This window comes from Girardinichthys multiradiatus, chromosome 5 (genome assembly GCF_021462225.1).
Source record: "Girardinichthys multiradiatus isolate DD_20200921_A chromosome 5, DD_fGirMul_XY1, whole genome shotgun sequence".
Taxonomy (NCBI): domain Eukaryota; kingdom Metazoa; phylum Chordata; class Actinopteri; order Cyprinodontiformes; family Goodeidae; genus Girardinichthys; species Girardinichthys multiradiatus.
The window spans coordinates 43,581,898-43,604,019 of record NC_061798.1 but is presented as its reverse complement, the minus strand read 5'-3'; positions in this window follow the sequence as shown (position 1 = coordinate 43,604,019).

Sequence of the window (22,122 nt, the reverse complement as noted above, 5' to 3'; positions counted from 1 at the left end):
CTAGACATGCAGACAGGCTGATCAATATATTCCGTTCAGCCAGAAACTGCTGGTCTCCACACAAACCATCTTTTGTTGTCCAATGGGCAAACTCGTTTGAGAGGTTGGAAAAGCACTTTAGCTAAACACTTGTTACAACCAAGGTACGCAGAATACCAATGCACAACACTGTTGTGATTATGAATCTGAGAATATTATTTAATATTTAATATTAATATTTTATCAAATAATATTTTGATATGTTAAGGGTTGTCCTGTGAATACCAGCCCAGTAAGGCGGTGGTAATAGGACAAAATCAAAAGGGATGAGCCAAGCTCTGACATTATTGAACAGCACAACTCTGCACACACATAGAATGAAATCACACAATTTCTTAAAATACAAGAATTTATTAACAAAAATAAATCAATACAAAGTCAAACATATTTCAATCAACAAACTCTTTACTATGCTAAAACAATCCAACTAAACTACCAAGCAGAATTAAAGAATAACAAAGACTAATGGGCTATGTACAATATAAACAAGTTGATTAAAGATGATTGAAAACCATGACCGAAAAGAGTGATGCAACATTACCATGCAATGTTTATGTTTGAGAACCAAGGATTATCTTGAAGAATCTGGAAGTGAAGTTAAGTAAGTCTTGGAATCAACTTAGGCAATAATCAGCAAATGTTTAGACAACCATTCACAATGCAAGATCAGGTAAAATATTATTTTAATAAAATAATGTTTTAAAGAATGATCTGCTGAATAAAACCAACCTTCTGGATGACTAATTCTTAATGGTGTTTAATTAGCTGCCTTTATTTGTTAAAATAATTTTTAAAGAAATATTATTAAGGAAATGGTCAAATATTTAAGGAAATATTTTGGAAAAGAGCCAAATCTTTCTGGAGAAATGGGCCTAAGTATGAAAGCACGTGTTCTTAGCTGTTAGCAGTGAAAGCTAACAAAAGAAACTGATAGCTTAGCACCAAAATCAAACACACACCTTTAAAATACCGTCAATAAAGGGGTTAAAATGCATAAGCGCAGACAGCGCGTTACAATCAATCTTCTGTGTTTAAAATCACCCTTCAAATAAAGTTTGTCTTAACTTTAAAAACACACAAACAGAACACAAAACTGAGCAGGTGTGCTGCAGTTAGCCTGCTAGCACCAAGATAGCTGAGTTCAACACAAATAAAACCAAACTTCATAAAATAAAAAAATTTTAGATTATTTCATGCTAAATCACTTCTATCTCTCTGCCCAAAACCTAACCTCATGAACCGTGGTGAGGAAACGTTGTCCGGGGCGACGAGGTTTGAAGAAACATCCACTATGAACAAACGGTTAGCAGTTACCCTGTTTCCTGGCTGTGCCGGAAGTAGGTTAATGCAATTTATTTTGAAAGTTCCAGGAAAGTTTGTACCGCATCTTTCATGTTGTTTCCATGGCTGTGGGTCCCAACAACACGCTGAACCACGAAGCAGATGGACTACAGCAGCAAAAGATCCCAGTGGGTGCTGCTCCTGTCAACTATGGACTGAAACTGATGCTGTGATTTACGCAGGGTCACCAAAACTTGATAATAATAGATTGGAAAAATGTTTCCTGGTTTGATCTTGTCAATATGGACCAAGACCTGAAAAGTGAGTCCAACCTGTTACTTCCAAGGTGTACATAATAAATTGGCTGGTGAGTCAATATGTAAAATATCTTGATTCTTAAACAATTAAATGTTTTAAAAGGGTTGTTGTTGATGCTGATGGCTGTGGGTAGGAAGGATCTCCTGTAGTAGTCTGTGTTGCATCAGATCTGAAGAAGCGTCTGACTGAACTAACTATGCTTTTTTGTCCATACGGTTCTTTATTTTAATGAGAATCCTTCTTTACAACATAATCTCCAATGGCATCAGAGCAGTCCCCAAAACAGAGCCAGCCCTCTTTATCAGCTTGTTGAGCTTTTTTAAGTCACTGGCTCTGATGCTACCTCAACAGATGATTGCAGAAGACATTGTACTCTTCAAAACAGACTTGTATAATATATGCAGCATCGTGCTGCAAACAATGAAGAATCTAAACTTCCTCAAGAAGTACAGTCTGCTCTATCCTCATTGTAGACGGCTTTGCAGTTGCGTCTACATCATCAAAATCATGTTCATATGCTTATATTAAGAAATAAAGACTTGAAATGTCTTACTCTGTGTTTAATGGATCTGAATTAAATATCAGTTTCACTTTCTGAAATGAGTGACAAAACAAATTTCATGATATTCTAAATTTTGGAGCTGTAGTTGTATATGACTTCTTTAAGTTGCAACACTTGTGCTTTGAAATTTTTATACATGTCCAAAAAATTCATGGCAGGTTGTCTTAGCTGATGATCAAAGAGTGCATTCTGCCGTGTCAAATGCAAAGGAAGGCTTTTTTGATAGGTAAGTTATTCAAAGCTAAGCTGTGCATCTTCCTATAGCACTGAAATGCAGAGCAGAAATATGTGATGGGAGTATTCAATTCAGTATTCCCATTACAGTTACTCCCCAGAGTACATTGTACATAGTTTTCATTTTCATTTTCCTTTTCTGTAGGTTTGTGACCTTGGGATTCATTTATGTACTGTAGAATCTATAGGTCTAAACAGATTCAGATTTCAGAACTGAGCAAATATTAGCTTTTGATAATCAGCAAAAACATCTAAACAAAAGATCAATACTAAACAACATAAAATAGTGTGAATGTCAGAGATCAGTGTAGCTGATTTGACTGTATTTGATAAAATTATAGTGGGAAGGCTTACCAACGTATGGTCATTTATGAAACAATAAATTTTTTGTTAAAAGATTCTTACAGTATTGTAAACACAGAGGTTTGTGAGAAGGAACCTGACTGCACAAAACTGACCAAAGTATTTATTCCCAAATTCTCCACCATTACCTTTGTGCTCACCTATGCTCATGTAATTCTTAGCTCAATGCATTGCAGCCAAGCTTAAAGTTAGGGTATTCTTTCTGACATTTGCTCAATATCTCGCTGTTTCAAAGGATTCAATGGGCCAATGCAATTTTATGAAATAAGCACAGTCTGTTAAATGCTAACCTCTGCTGTGCAAAACCATGAATCATTCCTGCCAGTGCAACTAGATTGTTCAGCAAAAGGGCACCTAACAAAAGGCATTAGTTTGATCATGGTGCATAGTCGTCTAAAGCTGATGTTTATACAAACAGATATCAAGAGACAAACCAACCTTAGTTATACATACTGGTGATATTTTGTACCACATAAGAAATCAGGACTATTTTGCAATGAAAAGTGTCATGCATTCGTTAATGGCAGGAAATAGTCTCTTTGGCCCTTATAGGGTTGTTTTATTGCATCGATAATACCCCTCTTGGACTCTGGGAACCTGTCGCCACACAGTCTGTTCCCAGGTGCAGTCATATCAAGGCTTGCACAGGACAGCTATGTTTGAACATCCTAATCTCCAGCCTTCATTCTTCCCTAACTTCAATAGCTGCCGCTGTTGCCACTTCCCCCACAACTACAGCCTCTGCAGTGTTTTGCACACAAACCAAACCAGGGTCCGGTTTGAAAGAACTCGTTAGACCTTCAAAGAGAAGCTGAAGGTGCTTGATGATAAAACACAATTTTGACCCATGGCTTTGAGAAGTGTTGCAACACATCAACTGTACCAAAGAAAAGAGCACACCTATGAACTATTTTATGTACATAGACATTTACAAGCATAGCCAAAAATTCGAACTGGCACAGATGGAAGACTGATTGCCGGTGCAAGTAGACTCCATTTTGCAGTACCCTTCGGATCAATCCAAAAATTAAAGGGCAGGATTCTCGCCCTATCAGAATAACAGAGTCTGCTGACCTTTTTAAATGGGTGAAAGATACGCTAAGGTAAACAGTGGGTAGCTTGCAGCTTTATGGCATGCTGTATTGATCCCTGTTCTCAGAAAGGTCATGCACTTGAGAGGTGATTGTTATTAGATAAGCAAGAAAAAACAGCCAGTGAATTTTTGAATTTTGCAAGTCAGGAGACAATGACATTTGACTGTACTGACTTGTTATTCTTTTGGCAACAGAGGTTCATTCAAATTTTATGCACTTCGCTGTGTAATTTATGGGTACAGTACTTTAGCTTCACATTGGCTGGGTGTCTGTGCTTAGTAAGCAGTATGGTTTTGTGTGTGTGTGTGTGTGTGTGTGTGTGTGTGGCAGGTCATTGGCAAATTGGAGCCAGTCTAATTTCTGCTAAATAGCTAATCACTGTACTCAGAGGCAAGAAAGCAGGAAAGGGGTGAACGGATTTTAGGTTCATAGATTGAAAAAGTAATAATGCTACTTTTTTCTGATTATGTAGACTTTCATTGTTATTTGGGGGTTAATTATTCAAAATTTAAATCACAATTTGACCAAAAAATACTTTAAAGAATATATATATTTTCTATAAAGAAAAATGTTTTTTTTTATCCTGGCTTGCTAAACACAGCACTGCACAAAAAACTATTTCTGCAAAGCTTGCACTTCAGCTCTGCAAAAATATTTATTCATGCAATGTACAGGGTTTGGACAATTAAACTGAAACACTTGTCATTTTAGTTTGGGAGGTTTCATGGCTAAATTGGACCAGCCTCGTGGCCAGTCTTCATTGATTGCACATTGCACCAGTAAGAGCAGAGTGTGAAGGTTCAATTAGCAGGGTAAGAGCACAGTTTTGCTGAAAATATTGAAATGAACACAACATTAAGGGTGACATACCAGAGTTCAAAAGAGGACACATTGTTGGTGCACGTCTTGCTGGCGCATCTGTGACCAAACAGCAAGTTTTTGTGATGTATCAAGAGCCACGGTATCCAGGGTAATGTCAGCATACCACCAAGAAGGACGAACCACATCCAACAGGATTAACTGTGGATGCAAGAGGAAGCTGTCTGAAAGGGATGTCCGGGTGCTAACCCGGATTGTATCCAAAAAACATAAAACCACGGCTGCCCAAATTCCGGCAGGATTAAATGTGTACCTCAACTCTCCTGTTTCCACCAGAACTGTCCATCGGGAGCTCCACAGGGTCAATATACACGGCCGGGCTGCTATAGCTAAACCTTTGGTCACTCATGCCAATGCCAAACGTCAGTTTCAATGGTGCAAGGAGTGCAAATCTTGGGTTGTGGACAATGTGAAACATGTATTGTTCTCTGATGAGTCCACCTTTAATGTTTTCCCCACATCCGGGAGAGTTACGGTGTGGAGAAACCCCAAAGAAGCGTACCACCCAGACTGTTGCATGCCCAGAGTGAAACATGGGGGTGGATCAGTGATGGTTTGGGCTCCCATATCATGGCATTCCCATGGTCCAATACTTGTTCTAGATGGGCGCGTCACTGCCAAGGACTACCGAACCATTCTTGAGGACCATGTGCATCCAATGGTTCGAACATTGTATCCTGAAGGCGGTGCCGTGTATCAGGATGACAATGCACCAATACACACAGCAAGACTGGTGAAAGATTGGTTTGATGAACATGAAAGTGAAGTTGAACATCTCCCTGGCCAGTCACCAGATCTAAATATTATTCAGCCACTTTGGGGTGTTTTGGAGGAGCGAGTCAGGAAACGTTTTCCTCCACCAGTATAACGTAGTGACCTGGCCACTATCCTGCAAGAAGAATGGCTTAAAATCCCTCTGACCACTGTGCAGGACCTGTATATGTCATTCCCAAGACGAATTGACGCTGTATTGACCACAAAAGGAGGCCCTACGCCATACTAATAAATTATTGTGGTCTAAAACCAGGTGTTTCAGTTTCATTGTCCAACCCCTGTAGTTTACCTGACAAATTTTCCTGTTTCGTTATCTTGGAAAAGGCTCTTTCCTTGTGTTGTGGTGTCATATTGAGGTGGTTTGGGATCTGGATATGGGCAAAAAGGTTCTTGTCAAACACAGCCTTGCTTCTGGTGAGCGTTACCTCTGCCAAGATTCCTCTGTGTCACTGATTTGGTTCATAAACCCTCTGGATAGATCATTTAGGATTTAGTCACCTGTTCGGTTGGTTTTGAATTCTGACCTGCTTTTTTGCAGATTATAATTTTCTGTTAGTGCCATAGTGGTGTTTGCAATGTTTTTGTTTTTTTTCCAAGTCTAAGTCATGTCTCACATCTTTAATCATTTAAATTAACATTCTCACATCAGATGCATGGTGTCCAGTCTGCGTGAAAAAGACAATGTGGTTCGTTATAAATTTAAATCAGCATCTTTAGAAATAGGTTTACACCTGTTAATGTCAAATTTCTAAATATAATCAAGCCAGAAGTGCTTTCATTTTGGAGACCCAGAAGTGTCTTTGTAATGACGCCAGCCTAACAGTGAGGTTAAATTTGATTTGTTCTGAAATGACCAAAAGTCATTTAATACAGAGCTCAGTTTGAGAGCAATCTATGTGGCTATTTTTATGATGCTACAACAAACATAAACAGGTTATAAGTCATTGTAGCCAACTCTCATGAACGTCCCACATAGAGGGTGATAATGCATTGGTTTAGACTCTTCTCAGAGGAGGAAAAAAGAAAAGAACCCAAAATAAAGACCAAAATGATCTCTTGGTTATCCCTGAGAGACGTATTATTCACATTGAGAAAACCAAAGATATTTCCTTGATGTCTGTCTTTAACACAAGCTTTGCCATTTTTTTTCTTCGCAGCAGGGCCACTGCTCCTCCGTAGTGAAAGGAGTTAACTGAGGTAATTTGGGTGTCTAATCAGAATGCCTCCTAAATGTCTTACTTTTGGGCAGACCATGAAGTCATTCAAGGGGCTATGGATCCATTTTGTCTCCTTTTGAACCCTTCTGATCCCTCACAATGAGTAAGAGAGTGTTGTTGGAAAGAAGATTGTCTGGGTTCCTTTCCTGGACCATTTAGCTATGCAACCAATCTCTGATAAGCACAAGGTGAAGGCCTTCTGAGATGGTTCAGTGATCTAAGTAGGCCTACTTAATACCTCCCTTTGGATGTTTTTCTGGCATCTTCCACTGAAATAAGACCCTGGGCCAGACCCAGAATTCACTGGGGGGTTTTGTTGTATTATTACTATATCTTTCTGTCCTGGGAACATCTAACAATCCTTCAAAATTAGCTGGACACTATCCTTTAGGACTATATCTGGGTTTTACTCTTAGCCTGATCTGAAGGGCAATGAATAAATGGATAAAAGTCCACACTTTATTTACAGATAGCACTTGGAGCTTACCTTGACACAAGCCATCCCCCACACATGGCAACACACCATGACACACACAAGGACAACAAAGGTCACTTCCTGAATTTCTTAGATTTAGACAACCTACACAAAGATATTTTGACATCGTGCAAATACTTAAATTATTGTACAACAGACTTTTTTACTGTTATAGGAAAATTTCCCATAATAATAAATAATAATAATAATAATACAAATTGTAAATATAGTTACTGCTAAAACGTAGGTTATTTAGGTTGTCTTAAAAAACAAATTTAATTAGAGATAAGGAATAATTTACCTTTTTCCTGCTTGTAAAAGCAAATCTGCCCGCTGTTTGAGTTTTTGATGGTTTTTTTACAGATATTAGCTTTCACCCTCAAAACCCCTCAAGCACTCAAATCAACAAGAATTTACCTCATGATGGTGAATTGAACAATGAGAAAAGAGCATTCAGGTTTCCACACTGACAAAAACCTCCTGAATAATTTATTTAATCTGGTTGTTTTTTTCCTACTAAATGTTTACTACATAAAACATATTGATTCAGGCTAAATCAAGGCAGTTATTATGACCCTCAGTGCTGTGGATTGGCTTTTTGTATCTGGTTGTTGCTAATGTTTCTCTGCTCTAAGTTTGCCAGTCTGCCACAAAAATAGATGGAGGTCATGAAACATTGATGAATGTCACTCTCTGCCTGCTGCTCAGCTGATTTACATCTTTGTCATGACACTGATTTCCCCCTCAGAGCCTTGCAGACAAAATGTAAACATGCAAAGTGAATACCAATTAAACTCGTTGTCTATTACAAAGTTTATTTATCATGTGAAATGTTTCCATTCTGAAGCAGACCAGTATTTCTTTTTTTTCCAAAGGAACATGCTGTGATATAATAATGCTGATTGGGCTGCCTGTCTGTACATGTCCTAAGGGCAGATTATTTGCCAACAAAGCAAGATTTCCCACCTGCAAGTCAGTGAGGTGAAGCAGAACTGATGTCCTGTCAGCTTTATGCACATAAAACACCATAACAATACATCTTTTATGTTCTCCAAGCTTCTGGAGCAGGAGGCAACCATGAAACTGTATTTTTCTAGAGGCGTGCTAATGTAGGAAAACAAAAAGGACGGTATAACTCCAGTGCTGATCATAAGTGCCTGGGCAGAGGAGGAAGCTTATGAACCACTGTTATTAAAGTAGGGATGGAAAAGTTATGGCTTCACCTCTTCGATAGGCTTATCATTATAAAGTCCCTGCAGTCAGGGGGTTACAGACTGACTCTTTTCCACAGTGTGCTCTGGTTATCAGTCACAGTTTCTCAGCATACAGGAGTGAGATTGCCTGCAATGATGAAAAGCTTTAACTGTGATTATATTTTACTGTTGAGTGTATTTGAAGGCAATCTTCTGAAATTCTGTAAAAATGTAAAGTGGATTAAATGTGTTATCATTAACAAGGTTGAACAAAATTACTAAGGGTGAACAGTATGTTTATGTACAGTGCTGTGAAAATGTATTTGCTCCCATAAAGATTTTTTTCTGCTTTTAAATGTCTGAGGTCATGAAATAATTTTTAACATTAACAAAGGTAGCCTGAGTAAGTCCAAAAGCAGTTTTTAAATCATGATTTCATTTATTAAGGAAAAAATGCTATCCAAACCAACCTGGCTCATTGTCAAAAACTGATTATCCCGAAACCTAATGTCCCTGTGCCACCCTATTACCAATAATATTGTCTGTGAAATTATCATTGGCAATGGTTCCCTAGCTGACTAAATAGCTAGCCAGACCTACAATTTCTGTTGTAGCTGATTTCAGCAATTTAAAACAGACCAAAGTGAAATTGTTCATATCAGTGAGATACAACACTGCGTTAGTGGACATTAACAGTCCACAACTTGCGAAAGGAACGTTCTTAAGTTAGGTTATTTTTTCAGCCCAATAATGTCTGTGTTCCTATGTGTGCTTACCTTGGCTTAGCCTGCAGTTGTATCAAATACTACTAATAATAACAGAATTTCACCAAAAAAAGTTTTAACTAATCCTTTACACTGTAATAAATTGTATGTCTCTTAACCTAGAAAAGAAAATTGAACGGTTGCCTTAAAACTATGAATACTGTCAACTTTGACATTTGCATGGTCTTGCCTCTGACAAGCTTAATAACATTCAGGAAAATGTTCTATTAGAAGTTAAACATTAGAAAACACATAAACTTACTTTCTGTGTAAAAGAAAACTCATTATAACAGGTGGAGTTTAAAAGATAAAATAAGTGCATTTAACCTAAGGGGGCTTTCAGTTTTTACAGTGAAAAGTCAAGCAAGAGCATCAAGTACAAACTTTGGCTAGGCCACTCAAAAACCTTCATTTAGCTTTTTTTGGCCTGTTCATAGGCAGACTTGCTGGTGCGCTTTGGATCTTTGTCCTGCTGCATGAGCCAAGGGTGCTTGAGTTTAAAGCCTCAAACTGAAGGATTTCTTATGGTTTAGTGGTAGAGAGCAAAATTCTTCATTCTATCAACTACAGCAAGTCATTAGGGTAATTGAGCAGCAGAGCAGCCCCATACCATCAGACTACCACCACCATGTTTAACTGTTTGCATGTTCTTTTTCTGAGGTGCTGTGTTAGTTTTAATCTACAACTACGGAGACACACACCTTCAAAAAATGTCCACTTTCGTCCCATCAGTCTACTGAAGATTTTCTCAAAGGTCTTGTGGGTCACCTAGATGATTTTTGGCAAAAGTATTTGTCATCTGGTCTTGAAATTCTTTAGTTTGTGGCATGATGAGTTCATTTTTGAAATATTTTAGCTTACTTCAGGTTGTAATCAGAATTGTGCCAATAAATAAAATAATCATTGTGAAAACGTATCTTGATGTACTTGCTTTTTGAACTTTAGATTAACTTTATCAGATGTTACAATTTGTTTGATTTGTGACAACAAAGCAAAAACAGAAGAAATCTGTAAGGGGGCAAATATTGAACTACATAGTATATATCTGTGCTTGACTCACAGGGGAAAAAAGATGGAGAAACAAAAACTGGAAAAAGACGGTCCCTTATTACAATGGGATTATGGTGGGATTTCCTTTGTCAGACAGACTCCAAACCTACTATGCCCCACTTTGAGGACATATGAGAAAAATAAAAGGTACTTTGGTAAGATCCTGGGAGGTTTCTCAAGATTCTTGAGTTTAGAGGTTCTAATTTTAGCCATTCAGAAACCCCAGGGGGTGGTCTAGCTTTCCTGTCCTCCCACTGTTGAGACTGGACTGGGAAAACGCATTACCCCAGCTCCTGGTCCCACAGATTTTCATCATTTTCTGTTCAAGATTAGACACAATGAGAAGAATAGAAACTCTGCCTTTTTCCAAATGTGTTTAATGGAAAATTGATCATATGTGTTACAAATCTCAGGATGAGATGGTTACATGATCGCCACAGGATAGTTTTTCAGCCCTAGCAATGATTCTGGTAGATGAGCAAATGTAAAGGAAACTCATAATTCAATTCTGCCAGAGGGTACATCTTTGTTTCTGCAGGTGACCAAAGTGGTGTTTGAATACTGTCAATGACTATGATTATTTTAGCTGCAGTTTTATTTTTGTGGGCTCCAATTAGTTCCAGGGTAAAATGGGTAGTGTGATGATAAAAAGAACCACCATCCTCAGGGTTTGAAGCAGTCCCAGTCCTCTGTATCTCTGTCTGAAACCCCATGCTGCCAATGTCCACACAGCATTTGTTTCGTGTTGTTTTGTGTAGCTTGTTGACATGTGAAACTGCCCTTGTAAAGCAGCATATTCCTGACTTGGACATCTGTTTCTAGCCGATATATAAAATTTCCCAGCATCTACAGTAATGAGAAATTATCCGCTGTCCCAGTGAGGGAGATAATGTGTGTTAACATGAAGTGGAGCTCAGCATCATCATCATCCAGTGCAGCATCAAGGAGATGGAGGTTTCTCTGCAAACGCTAGCCTCTATTGCAAGACTTTATTAATGCATCTGTGAAAATCCATGTCCAAAATGTGCCTTTTGTGTATAATCCCGACACAGTTTCTGTGGGATTAGGATTTAGCAAGGAAAAAAAATGACTGGTGGCATCTAAAATATTAGGAAATGTTGTGTTCAGTTGGTGATTTATTCTGCACTGTGTTTATTTGCTGCATCACATCAAAGAGCTGTCCTTTTGGAAGAAGGGGAGGGGTTCGCATAATAGATATTTTAATCAAAAACTGCATGTTGACATGCTCCCTGTATGCGTGCAAAAATAGTATTTGCCCAGTAGAACCAGACAACAGAACAACTCTGACAATTTATTCTAGATCAGTCTAGTTCTATGCTATGCACTGTTTAGACAGGCTGCTCTGCATATGTAAGCAGTCATGGTAGGTTTAGTACTCCTCAAAGACAAGCCATTATCTTCCCAGGCCATCTGCTCCAGTCAGTGAAAGAGCACAGCACAGTTCAGACTTAGGAACAGAGGGATGGTATCCTGAGGGGGTGAAAAAGATGCTCCACCTTATCCCAGCCCAATGAACAAACCAAATAACAGTTATTTTTTCAGTACATGCCTGGATACATGTATTACTGACAACTACACTTGACTGCTTTAATGCTTATAGTCACACAGGAAGTAATATATCTCCAACATTTCTAATCAAATGTAAAGCTGAAGGCAAAAAGCATAGCATTTAGAATCCAAATGAGTAGCCACACAATTTTCACCTTTAAAGTATTTTATGAAAACCAGGACTTCTTGAAGGAATATGGTATAAATAAAACAATAAATAAAAACTTAGATTTTTCATAGATTTTAATTCAAACTTTAAAGAAGAAAAGCATAAAACCAACAACAATAAAAAAATAGAAATTATTTTAAATCCAGGAATGTACTGAAAACTAAGCCACAGTTTACACCTTGTAAACAACTAAAATTAAACAGGGAGTACGTTAAAGCATTTTCCTGCTTTACTTAATGTAAACACATTTGTAAAATCTGGCTCGTAACTGTTTGTGGAATACAGAATGCTTTATATTGCTTAGTAGTGCATCTGACTGCTGTCTTTCAAACAAATAGGCTGAAAGTAATTTCAGGGTTTTGTTTGTCTTTCTTTTTCAACAGCTTTTCATATTTACATTTTTATTCACAATGTGCTTTGGGCAGATTTTTGTAACAAAAACACTTTTCCATGAAGGGCAGATATAGTTATTCTGTCAACAGATTCTCCCACCTGAGCTATGGATCTCTGCTTACAACAGGAACTCCTGAACAAGTTTAAGATAACAGCACTATCAATCTTTGCCTTATTTTCTGTCAGACTTATGTGACAGTGATAAGAAAAAAAGCTTACACAGTCACCTTTAAAAACATAGTTTATTACCAGTGTCCCCCCTTTACCTGAGCAGCAAGGTGGACTTTGATTTTCTTTTTAGGGCCAAGTTCATCTCGAGGGAGCACAATCCTATTTGGATTATGAGCTATCGTAACTAACAAAAGGCTTCAAAATGCAAAGCAATCCAAGTCAAATGTAGAGTTTAAAGGAGGAAAAGAGCTAATTAATTTCCCTGAGGACTCAGAACAGCTCTTCGTGGTTCTACCTAGCACTTGCATACTCTCGCAAGGCAGCAGCAACAATAACTAATACAGTGATATTAACTCTCCAAACAGGTTATTCCAGATATAGCACAGTGTTTTTTGTGTCATCTTTTAGGTAATTACCAAAAGGGACTTCACTAAGCAAATCCTTTGCTTTGCTTGGGGCATCTCAGGGAATAGAAACTATTTTCATAGCACAGTAGTTTGTCTTTAGCTTCAAGGAAAAAAAAATTCTATTGTTTTTTTATGACTTCATTTAAATTTCTTGCTATTTGTCTAAACGCCTCCAATTCAACTGGCAGCCGTTCTATTATGTAAAAAGACTACAGCCTAATATGAAGAGCTCTGCCCTTTGTGATGTGTGTAATAATACAGGGTTTGGTTACACGCAGTCGTATCAGCCACCAGCTTTAGGAGGGTCAGTTTATTTACAAGAGGACACTTCAGAATGGATGGGAACTCAGTTATTCCAATCTCTCTTACAGTTAAGCTCTGCCTCAGGATTCCGATTCTATCTGCACCAACATGGGGGTGGGGAAACCAATACCTAGGTGCTATGCTCCTGAAGGCACAATACACTTATATCTCTCTCTAATTTCCATCCATTTTCAAGTTGCAGGGAACACAAAGTTTAAGACATTAGTCATAGGCTAAGGAGAGGTACGTCCCTCAGCATAACAGTTTCTGCCTGATCTGGACTTTGAAGTGCAATGCAAAAAACATTTTGATACACTTGTCTAATTTCAAAAGGAAACTGAGCTTGCTACATTTCTACAACCTTTTTCTTAGCAAGATCCAATGTCCACCACAATTACGGGCACCCCTGCTAAAGATGTGTATAATAAACTCATCTTTTAGATAATCTCAGAATTAAAGCTTTGGGGAAAAAATCCTACCTTTTCAGTGGGGGAAATATTAAGAAATAATTATTTTTAGTAAAATCTTTGTTCCTGGGCTGCATGATGGCACAGTTGGTATCACTGTTGACTTGCAGCGAGAAGATCCTGGGTTCCACTCCCTGTCTAGGTTCTTTCTGCATGGAATTTGCATGTTTTCCCCGTACATGCGTGGGTTCTCTCAGGGTACTCCAGCTTCCTCCCACAGTCCTAAACCATGACTGTTAGGTTAATTGGTCTCTCTAAATTGCCCTTAGGTATGAATGAGTGTGTGCATGGTTGTTTGTCCTGCGTCTCTGTGTTGCCCTGTGATGGACTGGCGACGTGTCCAGGGTGTAACCTGCCCCTCTGATGGTAACAATGCTGGTAAGAAGCTGAACAGAGGTTACGACTGTCAGAATGCTGCCAGAATTTTTTATTTAGATTTTTTTGATTATTAAATTACGCTGTTTGTCACAACAGGTCATTCATCACAGTGGTAAAAACAGCCAGACTGGCCTCACGACAGAACTCTTTTAAAATCAGTGGGTGGGGGGCTGGTTTGTTAACTATCTAGACTATTCAGACAACATTTCTCCAGACTTCGCCCTCCTCAGTTCATAAATCGGAATATAAATCTTTGCTAAATTCAAGCTGGTGACATTGTCTGTAATACGTTCGCCGTGGGTAATTCTTATACATTAATGCTTGTGATGACCCTGGGAGAAGTCTGTTTATTGCCTATCTAACAAAGTAATTTCAACAATAACAAACAATTAATGAACAAAGTATTAACATAATCACCTCACTCTTGTAGGAATTATTACCTTTTTTCTTCAAGAGCAATTTAAATCTCCTCTGAGCTTTACATGTTTTCAGCTCATCACCAAATTAATCCCATGTAACTAAACCCTCTTTTGAAAATGTGTTATATTTTTTTTGCTTTTATAAACACAAAGCTTCCTCTATGTTCAAACATATTTTATGTGATTTGGAACAACAATTTGGCTTCATGTTTCCTTGGGAGGCAAATATGACGTGACACAGATGCCCTCTTTCAGTGAACCACTCTTCAAAATGGGAAGGACCAGAAAACATGCCATTAAAGTAAGTAAGAGGTATGCTGATCTTTATAAGACAATAAATGCCTAAAAGAAAATAGCTACTGACCTAAACTTGCCTACTTCCTCTGCCAGTGAAATAAAGAAAACATTTAAAACCACCAATAAAACCCTATATACCCATATTTACAAGTGGTATCAGAGGGGCCCATACTTTCATGCCTTTCTATCATATCTAAAATAATGCTATTTTAAAATCAGAGCGATGTAGTTATGAAATAGATGGGTTGCACTAAATTATTCACTGCTTAATTTGAAGGTTTAATTAAAATATTCCCCCAATAGGGACAAAGAAGATTGAGGTGTTTCCCCGATGTTTAATCTGTTTTATAAAGGGCATTTTAAGTTCAAGCCTGAGTGAAAGAGCTGTAAAATGCATCACTTTAATAGCCTATAGATGAACTGCATTAAATCTATGATATCTACACCAGGGCTCCCAGTAAAATGGCCAGCTGTAAAATGTGATGGCAGCCCAGTTAAATTCATTGTGAAGAAAACTGGAATCAAAAAGATAATTCCCACAAATCCAAAACAAAAACAGCTAAGCTTGTGTGAGGTTCAGACAACACCAAGGAAGGAAGGAATTACAAAGACATTAACAACCAATTATTAACACGGTGTCACTACCTATACTTCCATAAAGATTCTGAAAAGATCTTGCAACATTTCAAAATTCTTCACGCAAGCTTAATGTGTTCTTTCATGAGCAAAGAAAGAAGCACTGACCCTGATTTATTCTAGCGTTGGGTGTATTCAAACAAAAGGCCACCAGAAATTGGATTTCCTGCTTGGTAAACACTGGGATCATTTTGCAATCCTCACTCTTGTACATTATGACATTTTACAAAATCACAGTACTGCCTCAAGCTCAGAATGCTGCCTTGTTAATCTCCGCACATTTCTGAATTTGTCTTGTTTAGAACTCCCATGTTAATAATCATATGAGGCTATATTTGGTTTTTTTAATACGCAGGAGCCAGAAATGACAAATGTTGTTTAGAACTTATATGTACATTAGAAACAGTATACCCTGTAGCAAAGAAGCAGATTGAAATGATATAAATTTATAAATAAATCAGTCTTGCAACATCAACATCTATCTGAAGAATGAAGCCTAACTTTCCTTTAAACGATCTCTATTACATTAAAAGAAACACAAGAAATATCTCTATTTATATCTCAGGTTTCAAAATGTATTTAAAATCCAGGCTAAAACAAACAAACAACTAAGGATTTTAAAAAGAGACAATAAAAACCAGTAACCAGAGAATCAAGAATCTATTTTACTATTAATAATCTAATATCTACTGAAGACTTAAAGAAATTATTAATAATGAAGAAACAAACACAACCCAAATTAGAAAAGTTTAAACTAAAACCTTTTCCGGAGTTTAAAAAACTTTTAAAAAATTGCTTTTTTAGCCTAGTTCTAATTTAGTTCTAATAATTACTTTCATCTAAGACAGGAAAATAAAATAAAAGGTCAGATGAAACTCTGAATCTGCCTTATCACCAGAAGCCCCATAACAGAACAACTTGGTCATGTGTAAGCAGTTTAACTGTCACGCAACCATCTTGCAGCTCTACTCATGGGGTTCTGTTATGGTTTGCCAGATATAGGACCCCAGAATTCAGACAAGCAGGCAGCATAATGGTAAGTGAAAAAAGGTTTAATAACAAAAACTCACACTCAGCAGGAGGCAGGAACAAAACAAATGGGCAGGCAAGACAGGCATGGCATGATCAAAAAAACAAGACTTGGTTTGAGAAATGTTTCCGAGAAAAACAACTGAACAGGAGTGTATATACGGAGAGTAAACCATGTGGAGCTAGGAGACAGATTAGTTTGGGCAGGTGAACCGAATAAACTTAATTGACAGACAAAACAAAACGTGGCTGCGGCAAAAACAGAGACTCTTGAACACAAACTAACAGATACTAGAAAAAACATGAAGCAAAAGCATAACCGGATCCGAAAATCAAACTTGACAAAACATGAACAAGACGACAAAGCTAAAGCATGACCATAAAAATAACAGAAGCATGATTCAAAATCTAAGAAAAATAATAATGAGTCAAAACCTTAACTGTGAAAAACATAAGAAAAAAACAGAAACCAAAAACCAAAAAACCCCAAATCATAACAGGTTCTCCATCCGCATCTCTAATGGAATAAGACATGGCTGGGTTGGGGTTTCTCCAAGGCTGTCTATCATAGGGCAAAAGGCAAGGTACATCCTGGATTGGCTGCCAGTCCATTGCAGGGCAAGACAACCACAAAAACACACAGGACAGACAACCATGTGCACAAACACCCCTGTCTAAGGGCAGAGACCAAAGAACCTAACAGTCATGTTGTTGGACTTTGGGAGGAAGCCAAAGTACCCGGAGAGAACCGTGATAAATGGAATTCCCTGTTTTTCTAAAACAGCTCCATTATGCCTCTGAGAGACCTCTTAGTTTTAAAAATGTAAACAACCATTTTAGCCATACTATCTCATGACTGGGGCAGTTTTTGTAATAAACATTAAACATGTAACTATTCAAGTGAATAGGAGACAGGTTCATAATCATAGTATGAAAAATCAATGTTGAATTTAATTGTAGCTATGGAATGTTTTAAGCTTTCTAGATTTTTAAATTTAGCAAAATAAGATTATTCCTATAAGGTCAACGTTGACATTTATTGACAGGCATTCATTTAAAACAGCTTTAGCTTAATTATAAAGAATGTAATTTATTCCTGATGTTGTTTAATTCTCAGATGCCACTTGTGTGGATAGGAAGTTCGATTTGAATAGATCTGTGGCCCAATGATGCCATTTACAGTATCGTGACTTGCAGAAAAGGCTATCAAAGTGAGTTATAGGTCACATCAGCAGAATAAAGAAGGAACAGATACTGCCCTCTTTTGCTGCCCTGATTCTATCAGGTTTTTGGTTCAGCTTGGCAACCTATCCCATCACATCAGGCCCCATGCCAAACTCTTGGGTCAATAATTCACTCTGGTTCAGACGTGGAAATTAAATCATTGTTTAAAATCATCTATTTTCATCTCTGCTCCATATCAGAAATCAAGCACATTCTTTCTGCAAGAGATGTTTAGACTGAAATTCACACCCCCATTACCCTCACTTTGACTGTTACTTAGATTGTCCAGCTCCCTTTACACTGTTCTCAATCAGTTCTCTCTGTTCAAATACCAACTTGTCCAAAATGATCTCCCTTCCAATTAAATCTTCTCCTTGCATCAAGACTTGGTGAAGGACATATTTTCATTTATTAGTATTCTAGTCTATTTGACTTGCCATTGTGTGTTTTCTGTCCTTAGCTACCACAAGTGAGATGTTGTTTATAAATAAATTTGGGTTGTTAAATTGTGATTTGCTGTTACTGAAAATGTTTTCTCTTAGCTAAAAGATGTTATACATTAAATTTGTTTTTGCCTTCTTTGTAAACTTGAGACATGTGAAAAAGTAACCTGAAGCTAGGATACGGAAGGTGTTTATGTTCTCTCTGCTGCAAGTCATCTGCAGTCATTTACCCTTAATACCCTCTCTGCTTAGGTCTGCAAACAAGTTAGACTGCATCCTTGGAAAGGTACAAGTCCCTCTCATATTCTTAGTGATTTTAGATGATCTCCAATTCCCACAGTGTGGTAGATTTAATCCATTGTTCAGTGGCTAGAAGAGTTCCCCACTATACCTCTATAAGGTCTATAAGGCAGAAGGACCTGACCCACAGTAACCAGGACTGCAAACACTTTGTGAGATCAAAGCAGTGGAACCCGCCCAGGGCATCACCTGACCTGAATTCAATTAAAGCTTTACAGGCAGATCAGAGGGCAGGCTAAAAACGAAAATTGCAGTTTCAGAAAGTGTATAGAAAAAACCTCTCAGAGAGAACAAGCAGAGAATCGCTTAAAGACAGCTGAAATATTACACACTCGCTTTCTTACAAAAAAGAATTGTCTTTTTTGCCTTCCTTCCCTTCCTTTCTCCCTCCCTCCCTCTGTTACACAAATTTGCTCAGCAAGCCCATAGGTCTCTTTCGTTTACCCAGCCTGTGGGTGTATGAGACTTTAATGAGCCAGTGCCGAATGGACATTGGGTAAGAACTCTCACACTCAAGCTTTGGCTCCAACTGCCCTTTGTGCTCTGGCATTTTTTGGCAGCCACTTCCCAGCATGGTGTCAAGTTTAGCAGTTGACCACATGTTCTGGGAGCTGCCTGAAGACGTTTAGTTGTGCATAGATCACTATTAAATCTAGATGGTGCTTTCATGGGGGTCACAAACGCACATCTATTAAAGGAGAAATTACAGTGATAAAACAATTTAGGAATTTATTAATGTTCTTAATTACTAGATCCCAGTGCTGTCTGAGACAGGTAATTTTAACATGCAGGTTGATAAACCAGGATGTGATTGTTTGGTGCTGTGCTAGATTCATTCAGTTTCTTATTTATTTTTATTGTTATGCCTATTTTTAATGTGGATGATTTTCCTTTTGAATGTCATGTTGCTGCTGACACACAAATGTTTTTCTACAGAGGAACAAAAAGAGGATTATTCTATTCTATTCTATTATATTCTATTCTTCTTGGTAAACAAGACCATCTTATATTATTTGGCAAATATAAATCTGTAAGAACGACAATGACCACATGTGGGATTTGTCAATGCTCTAGATTCATGACACTTGTATTCAATAGTTCAGATGGTGGTGTATCTCTTACCATATATACACTCACCGCCACTTTATTAGGTACACCTTTCTAGTCCTGGGTTGGACCTGGCTGGTGACTGTGAAGGCCATTTGAGTTCAGTGAACTCATTGTCATGTTCAAGAAACCAGTCTGAGATGATTCGTGCTTTATGATCAACCATACTCAGGTAGGCTGTGGCATTGACATGATGCTCAATTGGTACTAAGGAGCCCAAAGTGTACCAAGAAAATATCCCCCACACCATTACACCACACCACACCACCAGCCTGAACTGTTGATACAAGGCAGGATGGATCTATGCTTTCATGTTCTTGACGCCAAATTCTGACCCTACCATCCGAATGTCGCAGCAGAAATTGAGACTCATCAGACCAGACCAGGCAACATTTTTCCAATCTTCTATTGTCCAATTTTGGTGAGCCTGTGCAAATTGTAACCTCAGTTTCCTGTTCTTAGCTGACAGTAGTGGCACCCGGTGTGGTCTTCTGCTGCTGTAGCTCATCCATCTCAAAGTTCGACGTGTTGTGCGTTCAAAGATGCTCTTCTGCATGCCTTGGTTGTAACGAGTGGTTATTTGAGTTACTGTTACCTTTCTATCAGTTCCAACCAGTCTGGCCATTCTCCTCTGACCTCTGGCATCAACAAAGCATTTGCACCCACAGAACTGGCACTCACTGGATATTTTATCTTTTTCAGACCATTCTCTGTAAACCCTAGAGATGGTATTGCGTGAAATCCCAGTAGATCACCAGTTTCTGAAATACTCAGACCAGCCCGTCTGGCACCAACAGCCATGCCACATTCAAAGTCACTTAAATCACCTTTCTTCCCCATTCTGATGCTCGGTTTGAACTGCAGCAGATCATCTTGACCATCTCTACATGCCTAAATGCATTGAGTTGCTGCTATGTGATTGACTGATTAGAAATTTGCGTTAACAAGCAGTTGGGCAGATGTACCTAAGTGGCCGGTGAGTGAATGTGGATGTCAATGATATACAACTTTGTATTTCCCCAACACCACACTCCTCTACAGTCACGTAACGTGAACACACTGCTGTTCACTGATTGGCTAGCTGGTGCAGAGAAAAGTTAATAAAACTTGAGAGTGACTACGATAATATTAAGGACCACAATGGCCGGAGCGGGTCAAACCAAAATATAATTTTACTATTTACAAATCATAAACCATGCCTGAAGGTTGAAAGAAAAGAAAAAGGACACATCAGCTTTCTGAATTACACAGAGTTAGGGGACGCTATATTTAAAAACATCCTAAACCAGCTGAATACACACAAAACACCATGAAACCGCGTGTTTGGTTCGGAAATATATTGACCCTTAGGTGAACCACCATCTGCAGGAGGAGAGAGCAGACAGAGAGCAGCAACCAATAAATAGACTTCCTGCGTTTGATCAAATGTTATGAAGACCCCTCTGAATGGCAGAGCACGAATTTCCAATATCCAACCCAACTAACTTCACTGCAGTCAAAAGTCAGCAAGTTTGTGCTTCAAAATCCTTGTCCTCATTATTACCATGGCTAAGACAAAAACCTCATCATAAAGCCCAAACTGTAACTTCTTCAGGCAAACTTTGTATCTTCCCCAGTCCAGACAGCAGCGTCTCTCCTCTTGCTTCTCCTGCCACATCCCCCTCACATCAGAACCCCTGAGCCTTATTTTATGGTTCTGGCTGGGCTGTGGTCCAGATAATTATCCCAGTGAATTATTTTATACATAACAAAAAACATATATAAGACATGACATTCTTGCATATTCAATAATACAAACATTATTTGTATTTTGTTTATTTATATTTTAATTTTCTAAATATTATTTATAATATTTTTATCATTTCATGCCTATTACTTTAATGTGACAATGTCACACAGTAATAGCAGTTCATAGCAGCACAGCACACTGCACTGACAGCTGGAGCAGTGGATAGGTCCAGCCTCAGTGGGTCAGTGAAAACACAAACAGGTACATGCTGAGTAGAGAGAGACTGAGTGGAGCGGAGCCGCGCTGCCTAAAAAGAGCCATTGGAAAACGGCCAGTAGTCCCTATTGAGCCCGGTTGTACCCGCTAAGGAACAGAGACCAAAAAACTAGGTACCGGTGTGGAAAAAACAGTAATGGTGCTCTCAAAAATGGGCTGAGTGGAGCGGAGCAAGGCTAAATAGAGCCAGTGGAAAAGTGGCATTAGAGCAGAAAAAAGTAGGAACCCATAGTAACCTACCATGTTACTGAAGACCACTAAAGAAAGTATTCTGCAATATTACCAGAATGACAGAAATTGCACAGGGCTGCTGCTGAATGAATTTGTGTGGGATAAATTTTATTTGTCCTTCAGTAGTCAAATGTATTTGAATGAAAAGCAAACTGACAGGCATATGGAAGCAGACAATAGCACACTAAAGATAAGCAATTACTAAAATGATTCACTGACTCAATCAAAAGTAAATACTTCCAAAAAGGATATTAACGCTAATACAAAGTGGTATCTTGTCTACTGTTTTGCAAAACAGGGAAATGGAACTTAAATGATATATATTTTCTAA